Genomic DNA, 12,095 nt, shown 5'->3' on the forward strand with positions numbered 1-12,095 from the left:
CGTAACAAAACCGAAGGGGGGCAGTTAGGCACAAACATATCTACATGTATTGTCTTTCACAAATTGAAATGAAGTAAAGTTAAGTTAAGTTACATTTAATATAGTACACTTTTTTTTACCTCCGGCTGTGGGGCGAGAACGTGGGATCCTGATACTGTCAGTCGCACATCTTACCGCTGCGCCACAGAAACCATTGTCAAAATATATGAAATGAAAGTATTTAACATTACTGCACGTTCAAGAAAAGTATATAAAGAAACTGATGATAATTCCAACTATCAGCTTTCTTTTGTCTAAGGAAGTTTTAATATGATTTGCAAATGCCTTAATTTGAAGCATTAATAAGAGATACTATTTTAGTGCCTGTTGTTTTTTTTTCAATCATAAATCGAGCATTTTTATTGTTAGTTTTCGGCTATTCAATAAATGAATAAATGAGTGGAGTTGACAGATAACTGTAGCATTTATTGTTTATTGTTTTAAAATAAACTTTGTTTTTGCTATAATAACCTCAAATCTGTGATATAGTTGTAATATATGCCGCTGAACAAAACGCCTTATGAATAATAACTGCGACCTTGCTAGAGAACGAACGGTTTTGTCTATTTTGTCTACATATAGAGAGGGAGAAGAGATATTTATTTACTTAATAAGGAATTAAAGTAGAGGTTTTGGATTAATAACGGGAAAGGAATTGAAGATAGGACTTGTGCTTGATGGGACGTATGCCCATGTGTGGGTTTACCCTTTCTTTAAGTCATTACTAGTGCAAGACTTAGAAAGGTTTAGTGTTCATTAAGTACGTTTTCAAACTTTACCACGACACTTTACTATTTAGTATATCTGTTTCTTCAAGAAAAGGGTGTTTTCTTTGTCAAACAATTGCAAAATTCTGCTATGTATTAAGTAGTCACTATTTAAACGCATCATTTAGTCACTAGTTAAGCATGTTGTTTTATTAAAAAGAACATTTTTTATGCTGGCACAGTATTGGAATGCTATATTCAAAAGAATGGTACGAACATCTTTAGAGTTACGTCCCCGCTAAACGCAAGTCTTCATGTTTCAGCTCTGGGTGTCCCAGTGAAGACATATTTTTTTTACATCTTACATAGAAACAATTGAAGTACACGGTTAACAGCATGGAAAAAAATATGGAAATCTGAAGCACATCTTGACACTATCTCGTCTTTTGACAAATGCCGAACTGCATACACATCAAATGAAGTTATTGGTTTCTTGAACAAAAGCCGTTTTTTTTAATATACGAGTTTTTTTTTTTATATATTTGTAATCTTTCGAGAAGATTCGACTGATGGGAAAATAACCACATTTGACCTTCTATAATGCTGACACATACATTTTGATAGTCCAACAATGCCACCGTGAACTACAAATGTACGTCATACATGTAATGTCATGGTGATGAACTCTAGTATGAAGAATGAAAAAATCTTACATAAAATTAAAGCAGTATTAATTCAAACAAAATGAAATACTAATATATTACAAACATTAAACGACAGGAATCATATTCCATGACAGCTGATTATGAGCGGGAAACAAAGTTTACGTTTATTATAAATTAGTTAGCATCTTGTCTTTAATATTTCATTCTTTGATCTTCTCTAGGACTTGTTCATTTCTTTTCTCACTTTATCACACATAAATAAACACGTGTACTACAAGTTTAAATATCAATACACATGCATGTGTACTTACTTGCATATTAAAGAAGATGTTGAATTTACTCAAATAAGACAGCAGCCTAGCTACAAAAATTGATCACAAGATATCTATTAGAATGTTTAACAGTAAAAATTATATTGGATAAACGTCAATGAGACGACAATCTAGCACCACAAATGACTAAAATCTCATCTACATGTATGTACAAGTTTTACTATAAGATTGGATGAATACTATCCACATGACATCTGTTTTCAAGTTTGACATCAAAGTAACAAAACCGAAGGGGGGCAGTTAGGCACAAACATATCTACATGTATTGTCTTTCACAAATTGAAATGAAGTAAAGTTAAGTTAAGTTACATTTAATATAGTACACTTTTTTTTTACCTCCGGCTGTGGGGCGAGAACGTGGGATCCTGTTACTGTCAGTCGCACATCTTACCGCTGCGCCACAGAAACCATTGTCAAAATAGATGAAATGAAAGTATTTAACATTACTGCACGTTCAAGAAAAGTATATAAAGAAACTGATGATAATTCCAACTATCAGCTTTCTTTTGTCTAAGGAAGTTTTAATCTGATTTGCAAATGCCTTAATTTGAAGCATTAATAAGAGATACTATTTTAGTGCCTGTTGTTTTTTTTTTCAATCATAAATCGAGCATTTTTATTGTTAGTTTTCGGCTATTCAATAATTGAATAAATGAGTGGAGTTGACAGATAACTGTAGCATTTATTGTTTATTGTTTTAAAATAAACTTTGTTTTTGCTATAATAACCTCAAATCTGTGATATAGTTGTAATATATGCCGCTGAACAAAACGCCTTATGAATAATAACTGCGACCTTGCTAGAGAACGAACGGTTTTGTCTATTTTGTCTACATATAGAGAGGGAGAAGAGATATTTATTTACTTAATAAGGAATTAAAGTAGAGGTTTTGGATTAATAACGGGAAAGGAATTGAAGATAGGACTTGTGCTTGATGGGACGTATGCCCATGTGTGGGTTTACCCTTTCTTTAAGTCATTACTAGTGCAAGACTTAGAAAGGTTTAGTGTTCATTAAGTACGTTTTCAAACTTTACCACGACACTTTACTATTTAGTATATCTGTTTCTTCAAGAAAAGGGTGTTTTCTTTGTCAAACAATTGCAAAATTCTGCTATGTATTAAGTAGTCACTATTTAAACGCATCATTTAGTCACTAGTTAAGCATGTTGTTTTATTAAAAAGAACATTTTTTATGCTGGCACAGTATTGGAATGCTATATTCAAAAGAATGGTACGAACATCTTTAGAGTTACGTCCCCGCTAAACGCAAGTCTTCATGTTTCAGCTCTGGGTGTCCCAGTGAAGACATATTTTTTTTACATCTTACATAGAAACAATTGAAGTACACGGTTAACAGCATGGAAAAAAATATGGAAATCTGAAGCACATCTTGACACTATCTCGTCTTTTGACAAATGCCGAACTGCATACACATCAAATGAAGTTATTGGTTTCTTGAACAAAAGCCGTTTTTTTTAATGTACGAGTTTTTTTTTTTATATATTTGTAATCTTTCGAGAAGATTCGACTGATGGGAAAATAACCACATTTGACCTTCTATAATGCTGACACATACATTTTGATAGTCCAACAATGCCACCGTGAACTACAAATGTACGTCATACATGTAATGTCATGGTGATGAACTCTAGTATGAAGAATGAAAAAATCTTACATAAAATTAAAGCAGTATTAATTCAAACAAAATGAAATACTAATATATTACAAACATTAAACGACAGGAATCATATTCCATGACAGCTGATTATGAGCGGGAAACAAAGTTTACGTTTATTATAAATTAGTTAGCATCTTGTCTTTAATATTTCATTCTTTGATCTTCTCTAGGACTTGTTCATTTCTTTTCTCACTTTATCACACATAAATAAACACGTGTACTACAAGTTTAAATATCAATACACATGCATGTGTACTTACTTGCATATTAAAGAAGATGTTGAATTTACTCAAATAAGACAGCAGCCTAGCTACAAAAATTGATCACAAGATATCTATTAGAATGTTTAACAGTAAAAATTATATTGGATAAACGTCAATGAGACGACAATCTAGCACCAAAAATGACTAAAATCTCATCTACATGTATGTACAAGTTTTACTATAAGATTGGATGAATACTATCCACATGACATCTGTTTTCAAGTTTGACATCAACGTAACAAAACCGAAGGGGGGCAGTTAGGCACAAACATATCTACATGTATTGTCTTTCACAAATTGAAATGAAGTAAAGTTAAGTTAAGTTACATTTAATATAGTACACTTTTTTTTACCTCCGGCTGTGGGGCGAGAACGTGGGATCCTGATACTGTCAGTCGCACATCTTACCGCTGCGCCACAGAAACCATTGTCAAAATATATGAAATGAAAGTATTTAACATTACTGCACGTTCAAGAAAAGTATATAAAGAAACTGATGATAATTCCAACTATCAGCTTTCTTTTGTCTAAGGAAGTTTTAATATGATTTGCAAATGCCTTAATTTGAAGCATTAATAAGAGATACTATTTTAGTGCCTGTTGGTTTTTTTTCAATCATAAATCGAGCATTTTTATTGTTAGTTTTCGGCTATTCAATAAATGAATAAATGAGTGGAGTTGACAGATAACTGTAGCATTTATTGTTTATTGTTTTAAAATAAACTTTGTTTTTGCTATAATAACCTCAAATCTGTGATATAGTTGTAATATATGCCGCTGAACAAAACGCCTTATGAATAATAACTGCGACCTTGCTAGAGAACGAACGGTTTTGTCTATTTTGTCTACATATAGAGAGGGAGAAGAGATATTTATTTACTTAATAAGGAATTAAAGTAGAGGTTTTGGATTAATAACGGGAAAGGAATTGAAGATAGGACTTGTGCTTGATGGGACGTATGCCCATGTGTGGGTTTACCCTTTCTTTAAGTCATTACTAGTGCAAGACTTAGAAAGGTTTAGTGTTCATTAAGTACGTTTTCAAACTTTACCACGACACTTTACTATTTAGTATATCTGTTTCTTCAAGAAAAGGGTGTTTTCTTTGTCAAACAATTGCAAAATTCTGCTATGTATTAAGTAGTCACTATTTAAACGCATCATTTAGTCACTAGTTAAGCATGTTGTTTTATTAAAAAGAACATTTTTTATGCTGGCACAGTATTGGAATGCTATATTCAAAAGAATGGTACGAACATCTTTAGAGTTACGTCCCCGCTAAACGCAAGTCTTCATGTTTCAGCTCTGGGTGTCCCAGTGAAGACATATTTTTTTTACATCTTACATAGAAACAATTGAAGTACACGGTTAACAGCATGGAAAAAAATATGGAAATCTGAAGCACATCTTGACACTATCTCGTCTTTTGACAAATGCCGAACTGCATACACATCAAATGAAGTTATTGGTTTCTTGAACAAAAGCCGTTTTTTTTAATATACGAGTTTTTTTTTTTTATATATTTGTAATCTTTCGAGAAGATTCGACTGATGGGAAAATAACCACATTTGACCTTCTATAATGCTGACACATACATTTTGATAGTCCAACAATGCCACCGTGAACTACAAATGTACGTCATACATGTAATGTCATGGTGATGAACTCTAGTATGAAGAATGAAAAAATCTTACATAAAATTAAAGCAGTATTAATTCAAACAAAATGAAATACTAATATATTACAAACATTAAACGACAGGAATCATATTCCATGACAGCTGATTATGAGCGGGAAACAAAGTTTACGTTTATTATAAATTAGTTAGCATCTTGTCTTTAATATTTCATTCTTTGATCTTCTCTAGGACTTGTTCATTTCTTTTCTCACTTTATCACACATAAATAAACACGTGTACTACAAGTTTAAATATCAATACACATGCATGTGTACTTACTTGCATATTAAAGAAGATGTTGAATTTACTCAAATAAGACAGCAGCCTAGCTATAAAAATTGATCACAAGATATCTATTAGAATGTTTAACAGTAAGAATTATATTGGGTAAACGTCAATGAGACGACAATCTAGCACCAAAAATGACTAAAATCTCATCTACATGTATGTACAAGTTTTACTATAAGATTGGATGAATACTATCCACATGACATCTGTTTTCAAGTTTGACATCAACGTAACAAAACCGAAGGGGGGCAGTTAGGCACAAAAATATCTACATGTATTGTCTTTCACAAATTGAAATGAAGTAAAGTTAAGTTAAGTTACATTTAATATAGTACACTTTTTTTTTTACCTCCGGCTGTGGGGCGAGAACGTGGGATCCTGATACTGTCAGTCGCACATCTTACCGCTGCGCCACAGAAACCATTGTCAAAATATATGAAATGAAAGTATTTAACATTACTGCACGTTCAAGAAAAGTATATAAAGAAACTGATGATAATTCCAACTATCAGCTTTCTTTTGTCTAAGGAAGTTTTAATATGATTTGCAAATGCCTTAATTTGAAGCATTAATAAGAGATACTATTTTAGTGCCTGTTGTTTTTTTTTCAATCATAAATCGAGCATTTTTATTGTTAGTTTTCGGCTATTCAATAAATGAATAAATGAGTGGAGTTGACAGATAACTGTAGCATTTATTGTTTATTGTTTTAAAATAAACTTTGTTTTTGCTATAATAACCTCAAATCTGTGATATAGTTGTAATATATGCCGATGAACAAAACGCCTTATGAATAATAACTGCGACCTTGCTAGAGAACGAACGGTTTTGTCTATTTTGTCTACATATAGAGAGGGAGAAGAGATATTTATTTACTTAATAAGGAATTAAAGTAGAGGTTTTGGATTAATAGCGGGAAAGGAATTGAAGATAGGACTTGTGCTTGATGGGACGTATGCCCATGTGTGGGTTTACCCTTTCTTTAAGTCATTACTAGTGCAAGACTTAGAAAGGTTTAGTGTTTATTAAGTACGTTTTCAAACTTTACCACGACACTTTACTATTTAGTATATCTGTTTCTTCAAGAAAAGGGTGTTTTCTTTGTCAAACAATTGCAAAATTCTGCTATGTATTAAGTAGTCACTATTTAAACGCATCATTTAGTCACTAGTTAAGCATGTTGTTTTGTTAAAAAGAACATTTTTTTATGCTGGCACAGTATTGGAATGCTATATTCAAAAGAATGGTACGAACATCTTTAGAGTTACGTCCCCGCTAAACGCAAGTCTTCATGTTTCAGCTCTGGGTGTCCCAGTGAAGACATATTTTTTTAAATCTTACATAGAAACAATTGAAGTACAAGGTTAACAGCATGGAAAAAAATATGGAAATCTGAAGCACATCTTGACACTATCTCGTCTTTTGACAAATGCCGAACTGCATACACATCAAATGAAGTTATTGGTTTCTTGAACAAAAGCCGTTTTTTTTAATATACGAGTTTTTTTTTTTATATATTTGTAATCTTTCGAGAAGATTGGACTGATGGGAAAATAACCACATTTGACCTTCTATAATGCTGACACATACATTTTGATAGTCCAACAATGCCACCGTGAACTACAAATGTACGTCATACATGTATAGTCATGGTGATGAACTCTAGTATGAAGAATGAAAAAATCTTACATAAAATTAAAGCAGTATTAATTCAAACAAAATGAAATACTAATATATTACAAACATTAAACGACAGGAATCATATTTCATGACAGCTGATTATGAGCGGGAAACAAAGTTTACGTTTATTATAAATTAGTTAGCATCGTGTCTTTAATATTTCATTCTTTGATCTTCTCTAGGACTTGTTCATTTCTTTTCTCACTTTATCACACATAAATAAACACGTGTACTACAAGTTTAAATATCAATACACATGCATGTGTACTTACTTGCATATTAAAGAAGATGTTGAATTTACTCAAATAAGACAGCAGCCTAGCTACAAAAATTGATCACAAGATATCTATTAGAATGTTTAACAGTAAAAATTATATTGGGTAAACGTCAATGAGACGACAATCTAGCACCAAAAATGACTAAAATCTCATCTACATGTATGTACAAGTTTTACTATAAGATTGGATGAATACTATCCACATGACATCTGTTTTCAAGTTTGACATCAACGTAACAAAACCGAAGGGGGGCAGTTAGGCACAAAAATATCTACATGTATTGTCTTTCACAAATTGAAATGAAGTAAAGTTAAGTTAAGTTACATTTAATATAGTACACTTTTTTTTTTACCTCCGGCTGTGGGGCGAGAACGTGGGATCCTGATACTGTCAGTCGCACATCTTACCGCTGCGCCACAGAAACCATTGTCAAAATATATGAAATGAAAGTATTTAACATTACTGCACGTTCAAGAAAAGTATATAAAGAAACTGATGATAATTCCAACTATCAGCTTTCTTTTGTCTAAGGAAGTTTTAATATGATTTGCAAATGCCTTAATTTGAAGCATTAATAAGAGATACTATTTTAGTGCCTGTTGTTTTTTTTTCAATCATAAATCGAGCATTTTTATTGTTAGTTTTCGGCTATTCAATAAATGAATAAATGAGTGGAGTTGACAGATAACTGTAGCATTTATTGTTTATTGTTTTAAAATAAACTTTGTTTTTGCTATAATAACCTCAAATCTGTGATATAGTTGTAATATATGCCGCTGAACAAAACGCCTTATGAATAATAACTGCGACCTTGCTAGAGAACGAACGGTTTTGTCTAATTTGTCTACATATAGAGAGGGAGAAGAGATATTTATTTACTTAATAAGGAATTAAAGTAGAGGTTTTGGATTAATAACGGGAAAGGAATTGAAGATAGGACTTGTGCTTGATGGGACGTATGCCCATGTGTGGGTTTACCCTTTCTTTAAGTCATTACTAGTGCAAGACTTAGAAAGGTTTAGTGTTTATTAAGTACGTTTTCAAACTTTACCACGACACTTTACTATTTAGTATATCTGTTTCTTCAAGAAAAGGGTGTTTTCTTTGTCAAACAATTGCAAAATTCTGCTATGTATTAAGTAGTCACTATTTAAACGCATCATTTAGTCACTAGTTAAGCATGTTGTTTTGTTAAAAAGAACATTTTTTTATGCTGGCACAGTATTGGAATGCTATATTCAAAAGAATGGTACGAACATCTTTAGAGTTACGTCCCCGCTAAACGCAAGTCTTCATGTTTCAGCTCTGGGTGTCCCAGTGAAGACATATTTTTTTAAATCTTACATAGAAACAATTGAAGTACAAGGTTAACAGCATGGAAAAAAATATGGAAATCTGAAGCACATCTTGACACTATCTCGTCTTTTGACAAATGCCGAACTGCATACACATCAAATGAAGTTATTGGTTTCTTGAACAAAAGCCGTTTTTTTTAATATACGAGGTTTTTTTTTATATATTTGTAATCTTTCGAGAAGATTGGACTGATGGGAAAATAACCACATTTGACCTTCTATAATGCTGACACATACATTTTGATAGTCCAACAATGCCACCGTGAACTACAAATGTACGTCATACATGTATAGTCATGGTGATGAACTCTAGTATGAAGAATGAAAAAATCTTACATAAAATTAAAGCAGTATTAATTCAAACAAAATGAAATACTAATATATTACAAACATTAAACGACAGGAATCATATTTCATGACAGCTGATTATGAGCGGGAAACAAAGTTTACGTTTATTATAAATTAGTTAGCATCGTGTCTTTAATATTTCATTCTTTGATCTTCTCTAGGACTTGTTCATTTCTTTTCTCACTTTATCACACATAAATAAACACGTGTACTACAAGTTTAAATATCAATACACATGCATGTGTACTTACTTGCATATTAAAGAAGATGTTGAATTTACTCAAATAAGACAGCAGCCTAGCTACAAAAATTGATCACAAGATATCTATTAGAATGTTTAACAGTAAAAATTATATTGGGTAAACGTCAATGAGACGACAATCTAGCACCAAAAATGACTAAAATCTCATCTACATGTATGTACAAGTTTTACTATAAGATTGGATGAATACTATCCACATGACATCTGTTTTCAAGTTTGACATCAACGTAACAAAACCGAAGGGGGGCAGTTAGGCACAAAAATATCTACATGTATTGTCTTTCACAAATTGAAATGAAGTAAAGTTAAGTTAAGTTACATTTAATATAGTACACTTTTTTTTTTACCTCCGGCTGTGGGGCGAGAACGTGGGATCCTGATACTGTCAGTCGCACATCTTACCGCTGCGCCACAGAAACCATTGTCAAAATATATGAAATGAAAGTATTTAACATTACTGCACGTTCAAGAAAAGTATATAAAGAAACTGATGATAATTCCAACTATCAGCTTTCTTTTGTCTAAGGAAGTTTTAATATGATTTGCAAATGCCTTAATTTGAAGCATTAATAAGAGATACTATTTTAGTGCCTGTTGTTTTTTTTTCAATCATAAATCGAGCATTTTTATTGTTAGTTTTCGGCTATTCAATAAATGAATAAATGAGTGGAGTTGACAGATAACTGTAGCATTTATTGTTTATTGTTTTAAAATAAACTTTGTTTTTGCTATAATAACCTCAAATCTGTGATATAGTTGTAATATATGCCGCTGAACAAAACGCCTTATGAATAATAACTGCGACCTTGCTAGAGAACGAACGGTTTTGTCTAATTTGTCTACATATAGAGAGGGAGAAGAGATATTTATTTACTTAATAAGGAATTAAAGTAGAGGTTTTGGATTAATAACGGGAAAGGAATTGAAGATAGGACTTGTGCTTGATGGGACGTATGCCCATGTGTGGGTTTACCCTTTCTTTAAGTCATTACTAGTGCAAGACTTAGAAAGGTTTAGTGTTTATTAAGTACGTTTTCAAACTTTACCACGACACTTTACTATTTAGTATATCTGTTTCTTCAAGAAAAGGGTGTTTTCTTTGTCAAACAATTGCAAAATTCTGCTATGTATTAAGTAGTCACTATTTAAACGCATCATTTAGTCACTAGTTAAGCATGTTGTTTTGTTAAAAAGAACATTTTTTTATGCTGGCACAGTATTGGAATGCTATATTCAAAAGAATGGTACGAACATCTTTAGAGTTACGTCCCCGCTAAACGCAAGTCTTCATGTTTCAGCTCTGGGTGTCCCAGTGAAGACATATTTTTTTAAATCTTACATAGAAACAATTGAAGTACAAGGTTAACAGCATGGAAAAAAATATGGAAATCTGAAGCACATCTTGACACTATCTCGTCTTTTGACAAATGCCGAACTGCATACACATCAAATGAAGTTATTGGTTTCTTGAACAAAAGCCGTTTTTTTTAATATACGAGGTTTTTTTTTATATATTTGTAATCTTTCGAGAAGATTGGACTGATGGGAAAATAACCACATTTGACCTTCTATAATGCTGACACATACATTTTGATAGTCCAACAATGCCACCGTGAACTACAAATGTACGTCATACATGTATAGTCATGGTGATGAACTCTAGTATGAAGAATGAAAAAATCTTACATAAAATTAAAGCAGTATTAATTCAAACAAAATGAAATACTAATATATTACAAACATTAAACGACAGGAATCATATTTCATGACAGCTGATTATGAGCGGGAAACAAAGTTTACGTTTATTATAAATTAGTTAGCATCGTGTCTTTAATATTTCATTCTTTGATCTTCTCTAGGACTTGTTCATTTCTTTTCTCACTTTATCACACATAAATAAACACGTGTACTACAAGTTTAAATATCAATACACATGCATGTGTACTTACTTGCATATTAAAGAAGATGTTGAATTTACTCAAATAAGACAGCAGCCTAGCTACAAAAATTGATCACAAGATATCTATTAGAATGTTTAACAGTAAAAATTATATTGGGTAAACGTCAATGAGACGACAATCTAGCACCAAAAATGACTAAAATCTCATCTACATGTATGTACAAGTTTTACTATAAGATTGGATGAATACTATCCACATGACATCTGTTTTCAAGTTTGACATCAACGTAACAAAACCGAAGGGGGGCAGTTAGGCACAAAAATATCTACATGTATTGTCTTTCACAAATTGAAATGAAGTAAAGTTAAGTTAAGTTACATTTAATATAGTACACTTTTTTTTTTACCTCCGGCTGTGGGGCGAGAACGTGGGATCCTGATACTGTCAGTCGCACATCTTACCGCTGCGCCACAGAAACCATTGTCAAAATATATGAAATGAAAGTATTTAACATTACTGCACGTTCAAGAAAAGTATATAAAGAAACTGATGATAATTCCAACTATCAGCTTTCTTTTGTCTAAGGAAGTTTTAATATGATTTGCAAATGCCTTAATTT

The sequence above is a fragment of the Mytilus edulis genome, chromosome 7, assembly GCF_963676685.1.
Source record: "Mytilus edulis chromosome 7, xbMytEdul2.2, whole genome shotgun sequence".
NCBI classification, from domain to species: domain Eukaryota; kingdom Metazoa; phylum Mollusca; class Bivalvia; order Mytilida; family Mytilidae; genus Mytilus; species Mytilus edulis.